General features: G+C 41.8%; 1 protein-coding gene across 1 annotated transcript in view; it reads right to left on the bottom strand.

Annotated features, from left to right (window-relative positions):
* MALRD1 (MAM and LDL receptor class A domain containing 1) overlaps positions 1-19,756 on the bottom strand; it is a 3,359,462-nt gene that overhangs the window by 2,507,489 nt on the left and 832,217 nt on the right. The gene's annotated exons all lie outside the window — the stretch shown is intronic.

Below are 19,756 nucleotides of genomic sequence, written 5' to 3'. Positions count from 1 at the left end.
TTCCCAATGAGGTCTAAAACTACACAACAAATCCTCAAACATCTTCTTCCTTTCTTGTTCTGGGTGGGTTATCCTGAAGAAATCCTGACCGATCAGGGAACCACTTTCATGAGCCGGTTTATGGCCGAAGTTAAACAAGTTCTACAAATCATACCCTCAGAACCTCTGTGTATCACCCACACACTGATGGGTTAGTAAAATGGTTCAATAAAACACTGAAGACTGTCCTTAAAATGCTAGATGAAGCTGATGGGAGGAATTGGGACATGATGATACCATGGGCCCTATTTGTTGTTCAAAAAACACTGCATGATTTCCTGGGCTTCTCACCTTTGGAACTCCTATATGGACATGAGCTCAGAGATGTTCTTGATATGCTAAGCAGAGGTTGAAGTGAGCGGGAGTGGTCGGGAGCGGTGCTCTCATACTTTTTATTTTTAAGTTTCATCGTTCCTATACTTTTATTTTAAAAAGAAACCGTTCTGGAATGGTTTAGTTTTAAAATAAAAGTGTAGGAAGAAGTTGAAGCTGGCTCTTCAATGTGCTGCACTGCACATTCCCATAAATAGCAGGTGTGTTTGTTTGGGGGTTTGGATTGTGTGTGGAAGGGGGCGCAGAGATGGGGTTTGGGGTGAGCGGGGCAGACCAGTAGAGAACATAGTTCCACTACTTCTATTCGTACACTTCGACCACTGATGCTAAGAGAAATGTGGGAGGAGTGAGAAGAAGCCATATTACCATTATCCCAGACCACACAATGTCAAAAAGCATATATGGCGAAGGTGAGATTAATGGTAAATTCACATCCTAGAAAATCCCAAGAACAGCAAAAAGCCAGTTATGGCGAAAGACTGTGAACTGTTCTTTTCTGTAAATCAGAAGGTGTTCATGATCCTTCCTAAATCGAAGCATGAGCTGTTGTCCCGGTGTCATGGTCCTAATGGGATTATTGAACAAATTGGTCCTTTTAATTATTATGTCTCACAGCCAGATGCAAGGGCTAATACACAAACATATCATGTCAACCGTTTTAAAGAGTGCAGAGAAGATCCAACTGAAGCCACATTTGTAATGATGGCCGTCTTCTAACTGATGAGATAGATGGGAGAAATGTAATTCCTGCTGATCTCTCGCCCAATAAAGAGCAAGACATATCAAAAGTTCCTGGATATCATTGACGATGAACCAGGAGGAGTAAAAGGGTTTTACCACTACATCCTTCGACAGGCAGACCAAGAGGTGTTGGGGGTCCACGAGGAATCGAGGAACAGCTGCAGAACCAAAGATAAGAGGGTCTGGGATGCACACCCATATGAAATCAAGAGAACAAGAGAGTCTGGGACCCTAAGAGAAGCAGAGACAGTCCAAGGGGAGCATATGCTTGGCAGCAGAGTAAACCAAGCTATTGCAACAGAGCGTTGGAAGTCTCAGACCCGTGCCCATATGAGAGTCAAAGAATAAGAGGGTCTGGGACCCTGAGAGAAACAGAGACAGTTTACAAGAAGGCATATAGTTGGCAGGAGAGTAAACCAAGCTATTGCGACCACACATTGCTAGTCTGCAACCCGCACCCACTTCAGAATGTAAGAATAGGAGAGTCTGGGACCCTGAGAGCAAAAGAGCCAGATCAGAAGAAAGCCTATGCTTGGCAGGAGAGTACACAAGTTGCTGTAATACAGAACATGCGAGTTTGGGACTCGCACCCACAGGAAATTATAAGAATACAGTGAAGTACATCCAAGAAGCTACACAGTTTGGGAGGCAAGGAGATCAAGAAAATAAAAGTAGAACTAGAAGGAGAGTCTAGGGGAAGGAGCAAACCCCCTAATCCTTGTGGTTGAATACTGTGGAACATGTATTTTGTTGTTTTGATCACCAGAGACACTGGGAACCTTTCTGTTGGCAAGAACTATCATTACCAGTTTACTTTGAAAGTAAACACCCTTGCACATTTAGATTAGGTTATTAGCGTTCGGGTCAGAAGTAGGTCTTTGGAACACAACAGTGACAGACATATTTTTATTTGACATTCTGACAGTTTCCGAAGTTTTCTTTGAGGCAGGGAAACCCTTCTTAACTTTAGGGACAGAGAGGCAATTTTTCCCAAAACATTTTTGGTTAATAAACGTGTATAGCCAAAACTATACCACCTTTGTGTCCAAGCCTTACTTCAGCACCCTTACACCACATTGAGTGACAGCCACATATTAGAATGTCATCATTTGTTAAAAGTATTATAAGTTATTTTTCACATGAAGTGTGTGTGCATTGCGTTGCATTCATAAGTACAATTTCCCACTCCAGACTGTTATAAGAGTTTTCTTTAAAAGTAACTACTGTTTTGTCTCACCACAAAACATGCATGTATGCCATTTTGACAAGCAAGTCAATGTGAGAAGTGTTGTGTAGAAAATAAATATTTTTTAACATCAATATCATATAAAATTGGTAAATGAAAATAACGTATTAAGAAACTGTTTGTAGTGGTAAATCAGGGTGGATTTGGAAATACCAACTGTTTTACTATTCTACCTTATTTAGGTTTTGGGAACCCAGACCCAATAAAATCACTTGCTTGTGAGTGGAGCTAAAACAAGAGGTAGCTGCGGCTTTAATAGTGATGATAACTTTTGTCAGTATTACCACAACAGTGTTGTAACCTGATCCATCCTGGTTTACTTTTGTTACGTTTAGTTCCCCGCAGCACGAGCGATGCAATATTACAGTAGGGAAAATGCACGCGCCCGGCTTGCATAGGAAAACTTGCAGACAACCATCTACATTTGGGCCTAGTGATCATACGTTGCGTGGTAAGTCGCAGCAAAGACAGAGTATATAGTCTCTCCCATTTTCAGTGAAAGATATGGGCGACAAGATCATCTTGTGGTTTGTTCTGTCCCCTGCTGTGCTCTAGGAAACTCCACTTTACAGACTCTGTCTCCGGGACAACCGGAGAAGGACATCATGACAGGAAAACCTCTGTATTTCCTCCTTGCCCAGGTTGGAAGCATGGGTTTCCCACAGTGAATTTACAGAACAACATAAAATAATACAATGTTCTGTTTACCTTCAGGTTAATATTTTATGTACAACCATTGCGTCTCTTCTATCGTGCCATAGGTTCGCAGGGATTGTCCAATTTCCTTTTTTACAAGCCCAACGCCTGAGAATGGGGGACCCAACGGTCTAGCTATTTGTAGCCACATAATAAGGATAGTCTTCAATAAAGGCACATGCTTTGAACAATGTACTGGTCATTAATGAAACGAATAAGCTTTTTGACTGAAAAACATTTCATGTTTACTTGCACTGTGTCCCATGCAGTCCTACCCGGAAGAAGGCGGATAGCAGAGTACCAGCTCACCGAAACTTACCAGGTACCATTCATTAGACCCTTGAGTACAGACAAGTTCGACATTCAATTCTTGCTACATGCACATGCTGGTCTTTTGCATGGACATTAAGCAGGGACCTAGAATATCGCTCATTAGGACAGGGACACAGCTATTTAGATATTTAATATGTGCTGTAGGACATAGAAGATAATTAGTTAACACACCTTTTCCTTACTAAGTTCCGATTGACCGCATTTGCGCTTATTTGGATTTATGTTCTGCACGTTAAAAATATTTATCAGCATTGCTAGGAACTTTTTTTTCCAGTAGACTTTGAAACCTTTTTCTTTTCCTGTTTCTTTTTTCTCACTTTGATGTATATAGCATTCTTCATCACAATTCGGGAACATGCAAGTATGTTGACTTCCAAACCATTGTTGCCAACTGTGTAATAGGCCACCCTGGTTGGACCATGATTATGATTTCGATTTGTATAATTTTTCCTACATGAAAGTATGTTTTTTGAATACATGTTCTTTAAAAATGTATTATTTTGTGTGGAAATGCCCTTTCATCAATAGAAATGCAGGTGTGTCTTGACTTTTTAGCAAATGACAGGTCTAAGTTTAATTTTATACCAGGGGCACCTTTGGTAGTATTGCCGTATTCCACATGCAATAATACCACTTAAACACATGGGGCCTCATTACAAGTGAGACAGAACGGGCTAACGGGACCCGCTAAAGGATGCAGACCCGTTAAACCCGTTCCACCTCATTACAAGTTCCCCTCACGGGACCCTGTAAGTAACACCTGGTCAAACCAGGCTTGCTTACCGGGTCCCGCGAGGGGAAGAGGGAGCAAACAACGGGCCACTCGTAATCATCACGTTGTTTGCTCCCTCCCCCATTCCCATTCAGCCCTATGGGGGCTGAAATGGGAATGGGGAAGGTCCGGGCCTGGGTTCCTGGAGGGAGAAATTACCGGGCCCTCTGAACTCGGAATGGCCCGGTAATTCCTCATTCTGGGAACCCGGACCTGATTTTGGCGGCAGCCATGCCGCCAATAGCGGCATGGCTACCGCCAAGATCGTAATGAGGCCCATGGAGTCTAAATCATACAGTAAACAGTATTTTCCACCTGCAGTAATATTAATCCAGATTGGCGGTATGACCTGAGGAAATAACTCCAAACTCTTAATGACAACCGACGTATAAAATGACATAATAAAAGGAACAACGCACAATAAGATCGTAATCAATGTTATTTAACCATTAACAAACAAGCCCACTAAAAACATTATTTATGTTTCAATGTAACTTCAAAGGACAAGAAAACCATTTTCCTTCTGAATATAGAGCTCACCTGCAGACTGCCTAAGTACTCTTTCAGGCAACCTTGAAAAAGTTTGCATTGCTGGCTTTAGAACCTAACATTTCTAGGAACTACTGTACTTTCCTTGCTGTGCACTTTGAAGATTAGGGATCACTCTGAACCTTCAAGGAGATCAAAATCAAGTTGCTCGAGTTTCTAAATAGCCATTATCATCGAAACTGCTCACATTCACTTGACAATTCCCAATGGTTCCTCTGCAGTGATCATCTTGCAGCAGAGCACATTATAAAATATAGTTGCAAACAAGTTCATGGGTCTTTTTTGATAACATAGGAATCATTGTTTCTTTCCTGAGCATGGCAAGGGTTCTGGGGTCAGACAATACAGAAAAAGTGCTATGAAGCTTTGCACTTGGGAGGGAATTTTACTTTCGGCTTTACCGGTATTATAATCTCTGCACAGGCCAAACCTTTGAATTACTGGGACAAACGTTGGAGTTCATTTGACCTGAGAAAATACCGATGAGCAATGCTTGATGTCATGTATTGTCCTTGTGCCATGATGTTCCCTTGGATGAAACGTGTAAACCCCGGACCAGGAACTGGACCGGAACAATTTTTTGGGATAGCGGAGCTAAGGGTAATTGTAGCAGCAAATTAATAGCGAAAGATACTTTTGAAGAAATAATGGTAAATCGTAGTTAAAACACTGTGAATTAAGTGAGCAAGTGTTTCCAATATACTCCCACGTGAGTCTTGAAACTTATCTTGATGAGACATGAACTTGCCTTCCTTATGTGAAGTGACCTGTGTGTACATTTGAGAATTGCCACCCTTGCTTTGGGTGCATTTATGGCAGACTGGAGATCTACACTAAGTGATTATTTATTTTCTAAAACGGTTAAGGAAGATACTGCTCACTTATTTTACTGTGTTGCTTTGCCACCTACATAAGCCCATACACATGGCATAGTTAAAACCTGATTTAAGGTTCCTGCATTAGAGAAAGATATCTACAGCAATGGTAATGTGCACTGTAAGGAAGGTGTGGTATCAAACAGTGAAGACAGACACACGTGCCCACAGTTCAAGGGTGTTTATTGAACTTCAAAGGGGTTGGAAACATGCCTATCTAAACCTAAATCTAAGGATGGGACCAAGCTACGACCATCAGCATAAAGATAACGCATTCCTAGTAGTGTCTTTGTCAGCATAAAAAGGCCTGTACTAAAAAAACTATTACCAATCCCTACTTCTAACCAATTAACAGTGTGGAAAATGATGTATATAACAAAAAGTGTGTCATGTAACATTATGTCAGGATGACTGGATAGTTGGTTCCCCTTCCCAACGTTTTCACCATGGGACAAGGAGGCACACTTGGGCTTGTGTCACACTTCTGTTCGGATAAGCACAAGGGTAATGCCAGCTCATATATCAGCTCTCTGCAAACAAAAGTCTCTTGCTCAATCAAAGATTGTTCAAAGTTGCTTTCCTAAGGAGTTTACTTTTCAAGCAACAAAAGTCCCTTACTTCCACTATGATTCCCCCTCGACTGGGCTCAGACTCCCTTTTCACTTTGAAATTTACCGCAGGCCTCGCTCTGGATGACTCAGGCCTCTTTATGGTTCCGTTCTCAATTCACACCCCTTTCACCTTTCACTTTGAGTCCCCCTCCGTCGGGCTCAGACTCCTTTTTCTTTCACAGTTCACTACAAACCAAAGACTTTCGGTTGTGCAAAGGATTTAACTTAAACCATTGCAGGACCACTTTGATTCTCTTCCTCATAAATCCTCTCACTTTGAGACCCCCTCCATCGGGCTCAGAATCTATTTCTTTCACCGTTCATAAGTGCCGTTAGCGAGATACACTGAGGCAGAGACCTTTCAATTGAGCACACACACGCTACCGGGCCACTCTGCTACTTAGTATTGTGCGTTCACGTCTGAAAGCTCAGCAAACAACTATCGGCTTTTCCTTTTCATTGGTGTCTTTCATAAAACACCTTTTCCATTCTACTTCATAGGACACTTTGTTGCCGCCCATATCCTTTGTTCATATGCAGCCCGGTTTCACACAGTTGCCTTAAACTCAGTGGCTGTATACAAGGTTCGACTTGCAGCTTTGATCATGGAGTCAAAGAGCTGCACTTCTCTCCCGACTTTTCAACAGCCTAGCGATTACTTGTAAAACGGCCCAAGGGCTTCTCCCTCCTTGGTTTTGTTCCGCAACTTTCCGTCTGGCTTCCTCGATTCAGCTGCGGTCTGGAATAGACTGCTCCTTCATGTGCTCTTATTCATTGCCTCAAAGTGTGTTCCCATGCTCTGCCTTTTATCCAGGTCGGTAAGTGGAAGGGGATTCAGGTGTGAGTTGTTCCAGGTAATTGCCTGACTCTGCCTGACCACAGCACCGTGTCTGAGTCTGTCTTTCCCCAGTGTGTAAAGGGAATGTATATGTGTTGGTGCAGGGAATGGGGCGAGTGACGAATATCATGATATTGTTCAGGAAAGAGGGAGTAAATGATTTAAAGGGAGAGGGATACCGCATCTCACCATTAGGTGCCTCACACCCACTCCTCCAGGGATCCCCCATCCAGGTGATCCTTCTGCACTGGTCCACCCCCGAGGTCTGGTTCCAATAGCGATGGATGTGCCCCAGCCACCTGGATGATAGATGCCTTGGGGCTGGTAAGTGAGAAAACTTCGGGTTTCTCACAGTAGCAAGACAATTTGAAAGTACTGTATTCACAGAAAGTATATTCATTTTTTTAAAAGAGCTTAGCAGAGAAATAAATGTTTGTAACTAACCAATAATTAGATAATTGTTAAGTAGTTAAGCAGTCTATTGATTTGATTATAATTACACAAGATATATATAATGAAAATAAAACATGCAAACTGTTTTGGGACATATGACAGACACTTTTGACAAGCTCAAGTGTGATTACCACTAGCGCAAACAGTGTACTAACACAAAACACATTCTTTAAATCCATCTTTGCACAAGCGAAAAGGAATAGGACTAAGGCAAACATTTCCATAAGGAAACATTCATGAAAGGATATGTTTTTTGCACAAGACAAGGTTTACGCCCGTGCTAATTGCACTTGCATTAGTGTTTTGTTTATGCAATAACACCCTCTTTTTAGGGTGTTATTACACATATGTATTTAAGGTTGTTTGTTATAATATAGATTGAATGATTATTTTAGTTTGACGGGTTCACTAACAGACATGTTCAAAATCACATTTTAATCAACTAACCAGTGCAAACATAAATATAATTTTGTATAAGTTGGTCAGTGTAAATATTGGTGGAACATTGAAAAGGAACAATGGCAAATACAAAACAATATATTTCAAATTGTGCCATACTGTGTACAATACCTCAGGACTGGCCATAGAACGATTATCAACACAGTGAAAAGACAACGGTGAAACTCCATCAGAATTGCAATTATATAATTTCTCCTGTACAAAATGTGTTTCATAGAAATTTAAAAGATTTCTATTGAGTATCTACCTAATGCTCTACTTCTCTCTACGTGTATGCTATGTGTATGTGTTGAAGACATTTATATCACGGTAATAAGTGCTGTCTGTGCTTCCGTCCTTAGTGTTGGATATAATGAGTAATTACTTCACACCAAGTATTATTGATATTTTATCTTGATGCTTTTAGCTGAAAGAATGTTTTCATATGTCACATATTATGAAAGGCACCCCCGTGTCTAGTTTTGGAGTGATTACCTTGCAGATTGCAGTACAGCACTGCTTCCTGGTTTGGTAATAGACATTGGGGGAATAGAAAAGTACTCAGCAACAAATAGCAGAGCTGCTGACAGATCCTTCATGTTTTGGAAAGATATAATTGTAGATTCAGAAGGCCAAATTAAGATCACAAGCGCTAATGTTTTATGTTTGAAAAGGAGGCTGTGTAGGATGGAGGTGCATTGTCATCTGTTCAAGGAATATCCCAAAGGGAACATTTTACCACTAAGGGTGAAGGAGAGAAATGAATCCTGTTTTTTTTTCTTGATGCCATAAAATGCAAGGTAACAATCGGTAAAGTGCATGATACATGTATCTGGGATCTACACATTCTTACAAATACTACTGCACAGAAAATGTGTAGAAACGTCACTGAATACATTCTGTTGCAAGAGATAGCACTTTAGCAGGCCCTTGATAAATGTTGTTAGAGATAAATTGGAAGCAGTTTAACAGAAGCGTTGAAGAAAAAAACAATGGAAGAATTTAAAATAAATGAAGGAAGTTCTGCATACACCTCACAATGGAAAACTGGGGGTAATCAAGAAGGATATAAGCAAGCAACAATCACCACAACACAATGGTCATGGCTTATGATACATTTTCAAGTAATTCTAAGGACATGGCTGGCACAGGCTTTTTTTCTTCTTTTTGTTCTTTATTGTATACGGTTTACAGAAGAAACCTTTACAACATTCCTATCTAATATATTAGTAAAAAAGAATACCTTATTATGTCTTTTTACAAGAGAGCAAAGAGTCTTGCTCTTAAAAGGGCACTTCCATACAGAATTATTTACATACATCTCAATTCATCATAATTAGTGTTGTTACACGGAATACATAATTTCATGTAAAAAAATCTGTCAAATAGAGCCTGAATATCAAAATAATTGCATACAATTTTGAAAATATTATCAATTTAAAATACCTGGATAATAGAATAAAGTGTATGTCTCAGCTCATCATAGATCACCCTATTTCAAAGGATTGACAACTTAGACATATTACATCAATTTAACAATATCATTCAATCTACATTAATAAAAACAAATAATAAAACCATGACATTTCACCCATGTAATCAGCAATACAAGGCAAGAGGGATCGTAGCAACACTTAACAGGGGTATTTCTGCCCCAAATGGGTTTCGTACCAAGCAGCTGCATTATTTCCTGTGATTCGCAGGTAGAAGAATTAGTGATAGGAGCAGCAACTATGCTATATCTGGGTTTATACAGGTTCAGGGATTTAATAATTGATGCATTCGCCAGACTCTCTGAGGTGTTATGGATATTAATGTGTCACCTCCCTAAATCCCCATTTAGCAAATTTGGCCATATGGATAGATCTTTCATTTCATAATGGTGGGCATGAAAGTATTAGGTGCTTCACAGTTCCAGTTACCCCCCTTCTTCTCACAGAATCGGCAGAAGTATTATTCTGAACCTATAGTTTTACTGCGTAATAGCACTTCCCAGGTTGGCAAAAGAGAAGAGAAAGTGAGAGGTAACCCTGTTTCTCTTATGAGCCCACTGTAGATGACTCAGAGAGAGATAGGAGTGGAATCTATCTATGGTTGTAATCCAGTCTTTCTAATTTAGCAATCAAGGTCATTCAGTGATTGGTGACAGATACCCCGAATTATTTGTATTTTGTGTTTGTATTTTATTGATATTTATATAGCGCGTTTTACCAAAGCGCTGCACAAAGAGAACATCAACAGTACATTAAAATCAGCATAATCAATTGTGTTCACAGTTAGCCAATAGGGGTCAGACAGGAGAATGTAGTAGATACGATTTTAAGAAGGAGCGAAACAGTGAACAAGAGGTGTTGGATCAGAGGGATAATGGAAGAAGATTCCAGTGGAGAGGGGCCAGCAGTTGAAAAGATTGAAAACGAGATTTTGCACAGTGGGCACTTGGAACAGTAAGCAAAAAGAGTCCAGCAGAACGGATAGGATAAGACAGGGAGTAGAATGAAAGAAGAGAGGCAAGATAATCAGGGGCAATACCATATAAAGATTTGAATACTAGTCAAAGAAAATGGAATTTCAACTGAGTGTGAAAGGAAAGCCATCCAAGGGTGTCAAGAAAAGAGGAAATAGAGTCATGATAGGATAATGAGCAAAGCAAATGGATAGAGGAATGATAGATTGATTTGAGTGGTGCTAGTCGAGAGCGAGGGAAGCCAAAAAGTAGAACAGAATGGTAAAAGAGCCGAGAGAAAATTAGAGAGGAAACAATAGCTTAGTAGCATAAAACATGAGAAAGGGATGAATTTTACAAATATTAAAGAAGTGATAACGACAAGCGCGAGAGGTAAGTTAGATGTGATGACTAAAGGAGAAGTTAGAGTCAAGATTATGGGCAGTAGGAGATATCATCGAGGAAGAGGGTGGAAAAAGAATGACAGGAGGAGGTGAAGGAGGAGGAAGAGTAGTAGCAGGGAAGAAAAGAACTTCTGTTTTTCTGGTATTTAAAGTGAGAAAATGAGAAGTCATCCAAGACTTGATAGCAGTAATACAGGAGGAGAGAGTGGCATGGATGTCGGGTGTGAAGGACGAAAAAGAAAGAGCTGGGTGTCGTTGGCATAAAAGTGATGCGACACTCCAAAAGAAGAAATAACAGTTGCAAGAAATGAGGTATATAAGGAAAAAAGGAAAAGACCGAGAACAGACCCTTGAATACCTCCATGATCAATAGGAAAAGGAGAAGAAGTGTTGCCACCCCAAGATACAGAAAATGTGCAGTTAGATAGATAAGAGAACCATGAGAGGACAGAACCACGGAAACCAAGAGAAGAAAGTGAATGAAGAAGCAAGGAATGGTCCACCATGTCGAAAGCATCAGACAGGTCAAGAAGAATAATTACCGAAGAGTGTTTCGAGTAACGAGCAGTGAGAAGAGAATTAAACACTGAAGTCAAAGCAGTTTCTGTGGAGTGACTTGGGTGAAACACAGATTGAGTGGGGAAGAAGAGATAGATCTGAAACAAAAGATGAAATTTGTGAGTAGACAATCCGTTCCAAGAGTTTAGACAGAAAAGGTAAAAGAGTTAGGGCAGAAATTAGAGGCAAGAGAAGGATTATACATGGGTTTCTTAAGAATGGGTATAATAATCGCATGTCTAAAGGCGGGAGGAAACGTTGAGTTGGTAAAACAAATATTGAAAAAAGATGCGAGAAAAAAAAAACAGAAGTGGGTAGACTTTGGGAATGAGTAGGGATGGAAGAGGATCAGTAGGGGCAGCTGTAGGGTGAGATCTAGCAAGAAGAAGAGCAATGCCAGAGTCAGATACAAGAGTGAATTTAGAGACAGTGGTAGAGGGAGGAGGAAAAGATAGAGAAGAGGGGTTAAACAGAGGAGATGACAAAATATCCTGACACAGATTATTGCATCCCAAAACCTACTAGAGTTATGCCCTGAACCGCACATGGGCACCAATTTAGAAAGATAAACATAGAGTGTATTCAACAATTGGGCGATCAAACAACCTAAAAGGGACCACAATCGCCATCTCATCAGGCCTCCAAGGATGCTATTCCCAATTCATATCTGATATGGTAGGTAGCTTAAGGGTCCACCTCCACAACCTTCCCTCCAACGTTTCCCAAAATGTTGCTAGCTCAAAATAGTGTAGCTCCATCCCATATATCTGTTTTGGGACAGCTTTACCTTCTTAGAAGCAAATTGAGGATTTAATGGAGAAACGTCCACTTTGTTGATCCAATTTCACCATTTGATTAGTTAGGGCTAATGCTTTCTGTTTGAGGAAAGAACTGAGTCTGCATCCCGAGGGTTGGCATAGGTTTTCTTTAGATTGATTGATAATCATCCTTTTTAAAGTTATGGCATAGCAAGAAGCCACCACAGAGGCCAGCAACAGCAGATCACACCGACATGGGGAATGGTCTGGGAAGTGAGATCAGTTTATTAAGTAAAGGAATTTCCTCCAAACCAAAGAAAATTCCTCCTTTGATTTGCTTGTAAATGGTATTAGTACCCGGCGAGAGTCAAGCAGAATGCAACACGCCTTACCCGGCCGAGAATCCTTCGATTCTCGGCCGGGACTCCAGCTGCCTTGTCCTCGGTGGAGGGGCGTGGCAACCCCTCAGCCAATGAGGAGGCTCGAATCGGGCCCACGACTGAGAGGCTGCCTCGGCCCCCCGCTGGGGCCTTGGGTAAGCTTTTTTTTTCTTTTTTACCTTCCCTCCCTCCCTCCTCTGTACCCCACCCCACTTACCTTCTTGCTCCTGCGTCCCTGGTGGGGGACGATGGTAGCCTCCAGCAGTGTGGAGACTCCACGCCTCCACACAGCTGGAGGCTTCCATCGTCCCCTGGCAGGACAAAGGTACGTTTTTTTTTTCTCCCCCTCCCTCCCGCCCTCCCAACCCCACTTACCTTCTGCTTCTTTTTTTTCGGGAGCGGACGTGCTGGGAACACATTCGCTCCTGAAGGTCGCCATGGAAAGAGAAAACGGACTCCCGTTTTCCCTTTCCCGGTGGCCATTTTCTTGGTTGTTTTTTTTTTTTCTGTCCCGAAACACCATGGCTTTTCGGGACAGAAAAAAATGCTTTTAGTGCCCCGGTCTCGCATATAATGCAGGCCGGGGTACTAATAGCAATATGACCCTCGCGGCGGGGGCATTACCAACTATAACTATGGGCACCAGGGTATTACCTGAGTCGGTAATGTCCCCGCCGCTCAGGTCATATTGCTTAATTATGATCTTTTGCATTTAAAAAAATATGGCGGCATACCTTTCTCAGTATTCCGCAGAATGTGATGTGATGCATATGATGGGCAACAGTAAGACTTCATTCCACACTGCCTATTCTGATGCCCAAAGATATTCTTACTTTTTGAAATGGCAACATTATAGGGCTTTCATGAGAACATGGACAAACTATGACTCTACATGCAAATGTAAGGCCGCACAACCAGACCAACGACCCTCCTAGATGATTTAGATTTCGAAAATATAAACAAAGGAAATGAGTACGGGACGGTGTAGGGGGAGGAGGGTGTATTATGGGTGGGGATATCTGGCAGGAGTAGGAAATCATGAGGGGGGAGTTAACTAGTAATTGAATTATATAGCATCAATGTAGTATGCATATTAACACAACAGTCACAACACAAACTAACACTGTATTTATGAGAAGGCCTGAATCCTCACAGGTGGTGTTTTCACAGAAACCCAGAACCTCATCATTGCATCCGATTCCCAGACGTGCCAAAGAAGACACATAAACCCTCACATCAGCCAGGCCTTTGAACTAATTAGGTAGGAATGTGTGCAGCTGAATAAGTGAAGGGTTGTGGCCTAGTACCAAGATTGTATTCCTGAGAGCAAAGGCAGAGGTCTTGGAATGCCAAACATGAACCGAAGGTTTAGACACTAAAGACCGCTAGAATGACTATCAGTCTATTTGAACTACCAGATATGCAGGGAAATGGGCTCTAAATCCTTTGTGAACTGCATTGATTAGTGGGATGCTAGGCTCATTCTTGGGGAGGGGAACTGATAAAGGGGAAAACAGAGAACAGCATGATCTATGTGTTGTGCTAGGGAGAGTTAAGAATGATGCAAATACAGTGGAGAGGGCATGGTGTGGGTGCCATTGTGTCTAGAATGAGCAAATGGCTGATATGTTTGCAAGGACCAGGCCGACCTCGAAGTGCCCACTGAGTTCACATTGATAACCAGGTGCATGTCTCATGGTTAGGATCTAAGGTAAGGTGCTGACAGTTGATGTTAACCAATTGCTTTGGAGCATTCCATGATGGACGACAGCGTTACTCACGTGTGGTGAAGTTGAGTGAGAAGGCAGCGTAACTCATTGGAGGATGGGGTATATGTAATCATTGGAGTGTATATAGGCACTAGACAATGAGAGTGGGGGGTTAACACTGTATCTTGAGTGCATCATGAGTGACGATTTGTGTGTTTAGAACCAGAACATTGTACAAAAGATGTCAGAGAGCTTGTTGGCAGTGGAATTGTAATAGCCTGTCACCTTTTTATTTTGTATGCAAAATAAAGCTCTTGTCTTTCTAGAAAGAGGGTGCATCTAGCCTTTTTCCCTAGCAGGTTGTATTTTCTTAGTCTGATCTCTGGGAGTTGCCCCACATTTTTGGTGACCCTGACATGATCCCAATGAACGCAAACAGAATAAGTTCCTAATGGAGGAACTCCCGTCTCCTGCACACTTTCACAAGCTCAAGGTCAAGCTCAAGGACTGAGCCAAACAGTTTAGGTTAACTTATGTTCATGCAATGTGTGTGTGTTGTGCTTATAACAGACATTTTTCAATTTTTAATTTAATCTTCCTTTCATGATTTCATGTTCCGATTGTAATATCATGGGATCAAATGTGATCTTTTTTAAGTGAAGAAATTGGCTAAATGGTACATTGTCTTTAAGGTGAAGTGGATGGAAACTTCCAAAATGTAACACACTATTAACATCAGTTGGTTTTCTGTAGATGTTTGTACAGAACTCTGTGTTTTTCCTTTCAACTTGTACATCAAAAAAATGGACTCCTGGTTTTCCAATTTCTAATGTGAAAGTAATGCCTTCTTGGCAATGATTCAGGTAAATTAGGAATTCTTGGAGTTCTTCCATCGTGCCTTGCCAAATGCCAAAAATATTGTCGATAAAGTGTTTCAAAAATCAGATTTTGCTTTTCCAAGGTTCTTTATCCAGTCCAAAGTTATGTTCAAAGTGAAACATGAAGATATTCGCGTACGATGGTGCTAAAGAGGAGCCCATCGAAGTGCCTGATATTTGCAGATAGTATTTGTTGTTGAATCTAAAGTAGTTGTTATATAAAATGATCCTAATACATTCTATTGTGAACACTTTATGTATAAGGGTTTCATTTTGTCTGAGTAGGAACCATTCCAAGGCTTCTATCCCTTGTTGATGGGGTATTGATGTATATAAACTGCTGACGTCAAGTGTGAACAGTCTGAAGTTTGTTTCATTCATATGGATTTCACTTAGTAGTAGTAAAAAGTGTGCTTTGTCTTTTAAGTAGGTGGTAGTTTGCTGTACGAGGGGCTGTAAAGCCTTGTCCAAATAAATCGCGAGTGGATGGAAAACACTTTCTGTACCTGCCACTATTGGTCGAAATGGTGGATTTTTTAGGTTTTTATGGACTTTTGGAAGTGCATAAAATACAGGTGTTATGGGACATTTTTTGTAGATGTGATTGAAATATTGAATATGCCCCAGAAGAAGAAATGTATTTCTCGAAACTCGTCGAGTCACTTGTGAAAAATTGAAAAATAAAACTACATATGAAGATTTTAAGGAATATTGTCTCGATATTCATCATTGAGGATCAATAATTATTTGCCTGTTTGAATTAAACATTGAAACATTTCTCTTATAAGTACAACACACACATTGTGTGAACATAAGTTAACCTAAACTGTTTGGCTCAGTCCTTGAGCTTGTGAAAGTGTGCAGGGGACGGGAGTTGTTCCATTAGGAACTTATTCTGTTTGGATTTATCTTACAACTCATATGCCAGGGTTGACTGTTATCTCCCCTGCACCTTAAATTTACCAAAAGCATTTTTGCTTCAAACATAACCTGAAGTTGTTTGAATTGTCTAAACAAGGAGTGCATGGGGAACACAACTGTTGATTCATGATCCCAATGAACCCCGTGAAGATGAAGGATTCCTGGCCGCACATCCAGATTGTCCATGCCCACCTTCAGCAACCAGTGCCCCTTGTGCACAAACTAAGAGAGGTTTATAGGAGCAGTGTTATCAGAATTCTTGCCTGTTCTTTGGAGTGGGGCGCTGTCCCCGGATTGTGCAGGCTGTTTTTAGGACCCTGTGAGAGAGGACTTCGGGTGTACACGCATATGTAAGTGCACCCCTTTTTGGAGAAAAATAAGTGAGGTATGAGAGAAAGTATGAGTGTTGGAAATTGTGAAGGAGTGTGGGTATATATGTGTGGTGAGGAGAGCTTGGATTGACGAAGTAAAGAACCACCTGATGTTGTATATATATTTTACAAGGATTTTATATTATGGTTTGTGGAGTAACAGGATCTTTCCCTTAGGTAATAGAGGAGAATATAGCACTGCGTAATGGAAGAAAAGAGAATATGGGTAGAGGCTCTGCATATTCAGTGAGTCTGTGATCTCTCTGTCCTGTAAATAGGGGAGGCATGAGAATGAAAAAGTAGTTCCGACAGGGGCTTTGTGGCAGGGGATCTCCTCACCCGATATAGTGGGAAAGTCATGAAGTCAACAACCAAGTTGGATTACATGTGCAATGTGATAATATTGTTAAATACCATGGGGAATGGTGTGCGGAAACAAAGGGTGGGATGTTTAAGCCATGGCCAGACCAGGGTACAAACAATAGAGACATACTAAGTCATATGTATATGTTTTAACAGCTAAATATAAGGGAAGAAAACTTAAAAACAGAAAGGAAGTATTGGAATTCTGGAAAATGGTGGAAAGTTTGGACAATAGCTCTATCCAATTCTTCCAAGGCAGTTTGTGAGGTTGTCACCATGTGCAGTAGTGTTACTACTGTGGTTACTGTCCTGAGTGCCCCTGTGGCCCCCATAGAAACAGAAAGGTGTCCTCTGTATGCACCACTGCCCACTACAGCTCCCACACTGCCCACGTCAGTGCACTCAGTATTTCCCCAATCCGACAGCATCGGTAGCTTGGAGGGGTAAAGGGCTGGAGGGAGATGAGGCAAAACCAGAGAAATAAGTGGAGGGCTAGCTTGCATGACTAAAATTACAACAACGGGTTGGACAGTGGACACCTATAGGAGTGGATGAATGGAGGGTGGGGGACATTTCGTTTTCTATAGATGGTACATCTATCAGATATGTGCATATAGAAAAGGAGCACAAACATAGAAAGAGGTGAGAAGGGTGAGTGGATTATGTGATGGCCAGGCCAGAGGAGGATTATGATTATGCACACGAAGGAGAAGAGGAATGGGATATGGTATACGAATTGGAAGGAGCAGACCAGCCACCTGTAATATCCCCACAAGTAGAATGTTTGTGGGGAACTAGGTTACATAACAGGTATATGGTAATGGTAGTAACTAAGAGGTCGGCATTGGGAAAGAAAAAGTTTGGGTTGATAGTAGGTGTGTAGTTCCTGTTGTTACACAAGGGCCCGGGGAGAGCACAGTATATCCCTTGGGCACGCAGGGACAAAAATAATCTCATAAAGACACTCCCATCCCTCACAGCTGGGCCAGGCAAGTAGATATACGCATTTGAAAAGCACACAGAGGGACTACTTTGGCTGTAGGGGATTTGAAATGTTTGTTTTTGTCGATACTGGGAGATCAGGCTAATGACATATGAATCAAAGGACGGTATCCGGGTGTAAAGTTGGGTGATGACAGTCATGACAGAGCGGAATTTTAAAGATATTAGGCCCCAAGTATGGGCAGCGTTATGGTGTGCATACCCAGACACAGCCAAGTCAATTATGCAATGAACAATGCGTGATGATGAGGATCCTGCCCAATATATATTAAACAAACAAGAGGGGTGGCGGGCTGAAACAGGGGCCACATGGGATCGAGCGATTCTGTTTTTCTATTTTGTGGTTAAAAGACGTCTCATGAAACAGGTGCAGAGGACCTTGACAAGATAGTAGGGATCGAGGCAAAAGGGTGGGTGCAGCGAGTACAAGCAGAGGAAGTAAAACTGGTTCAAAAGAAGTTAACAAAGGTTGCACTGGAGTGGGCTGTGGCAGCAGTGCAAACGGAAGGGTCAGCAGACCTCAGGGTAATCCAGCTGGATTTACACGCAGCACCAGGTGGGGAGGAAAAAACAGGTGGACAGGTGGGTACCAACCTCAGTATCAATGGGGGAGAGAGGGATTTTCAGGTGCCTGGAAAGGGCTAAGTGGTTTTCGAGAAATGGGACAGCAAGGAGGAGAAGGAGCAGTCCAGGTGTGGACCTATGTTCCATTTTTCAATAGAATGCAGGAGTAAACAGGCATATGCATAGACACAACAACATATATACCCTTATTCTCAGGGAGGTCCAATTTTATACCATCAGTCATACAGACAGCTATGCCCAGCAGCCCCTTATATTGCACCAATGCCCACAGCTCTGGCTGCTCCCCCGCCAACTTTTCCATAGTTACCTGCCCCAGGATTCTAGTAACATCCCGCCACCCGCTGTACATCAGGGGCAGTAACAGGGCCCCCACATCCCGAGCAATAACACTGCTATGAATGGTACAGTGATTCAATACCAGGGAGTCACTGTGGTCGGAGGAAACCCATTTGTTTTTCGGGGGACGAACACATATCTGGATTATGACATCCCACACCACGGAGAGCTTTAGCATGTGAAGTTCTATCAGGCTCTGCTGTCCCAAAAGAGGAACACTTGGTAGGCATGGGGATAGTAAACAAACCATTCCTTTTTATGGTAGACCAGGGCGAATCAATCATGCATTAGTGAAGGAGGATTCCCTTCAGGTGAAGTCATGGAAACACAGGTCTTCTCAGGGGCAGTTCAATTGGTTCTTTATTCAATGAAAATACCCTTCAAAATAGTGGCAGAGAGGTGTGGGCCACCTTGTGATATTTCACTGTGAATCCAATCAATCTGTTGGGAAGGGATATTTTGAGTAAGCTCAACATGACCATCTCATTCACTGAAAGAGCTGTGGTGTGTTCCACGCCCAGTATGTGTCCCGTGAGGGTAAGGTTGGCCTAGTACACTTTAGGCATTGAGTCTGTGGCAAGAGGAATACCAGTGGCCCAGATTTGTTTCTACATGACATCCACATATTACTCAGTGCAGTTCCACAGATGGCAAACAAGTATTGGCGAGCACCCTCTGAGTTTCTGTTTAGGCCTTCCCAGCTTCAGGAGATAGTTGCAGGTACTATCATTGAACTGTATATAGAAGCAGTTCTAGTGGCAAAAGACTGGATTGTTTTGATAGCAGTTGATTCCGTGATAACAATGAAAAATATCTCAGTCGAGGAGTTGTTTGAGAACCGAGAAAATGAAGTAGAAATAATGTAACATGTAGTTTGTCCCATGCTGCTAGTAGGGACTGCTCATTCATTTACCTCTGCAGATTTGGCCCAGGTTCCTGACAAATTGTGGACAAATAATCCACACGACGTGGGTATTTTGAAAAGTGTCACACTAATGCGCATTACCCTCAAACCAGGCGCTGTGTTGCTGCGAGTAAAACAGTATCCTCTATTGAAGGCATCAGAGGAAGAGATTTACAACACTATTATGGCCCTTTCACATCAGATCATCATAGAACCC

The sequence above is a fragment of the Ambystoma mexicanum genome, chromosome 2q (genome assembly GCF_040938575.1).
Source record: "Ambystoma mexicanum isolate Mex_15411 chromosome 2q, UKY_AmexF1_1, whole genome shotgun sequence".
Classification (NCBI taxonomy): domain Eukaryota; kingdom Metazoa; phylum Chordata; class Amphibia; order Caudata; family Ambystomatidae; genus Ambystoma; species Ambystoma mexicanum.
The sequence above is the reverse complement of the archived record's forward strand: the minus strand, read 5'-3'. Positions and strand labels throughout refer to the sequence as shown.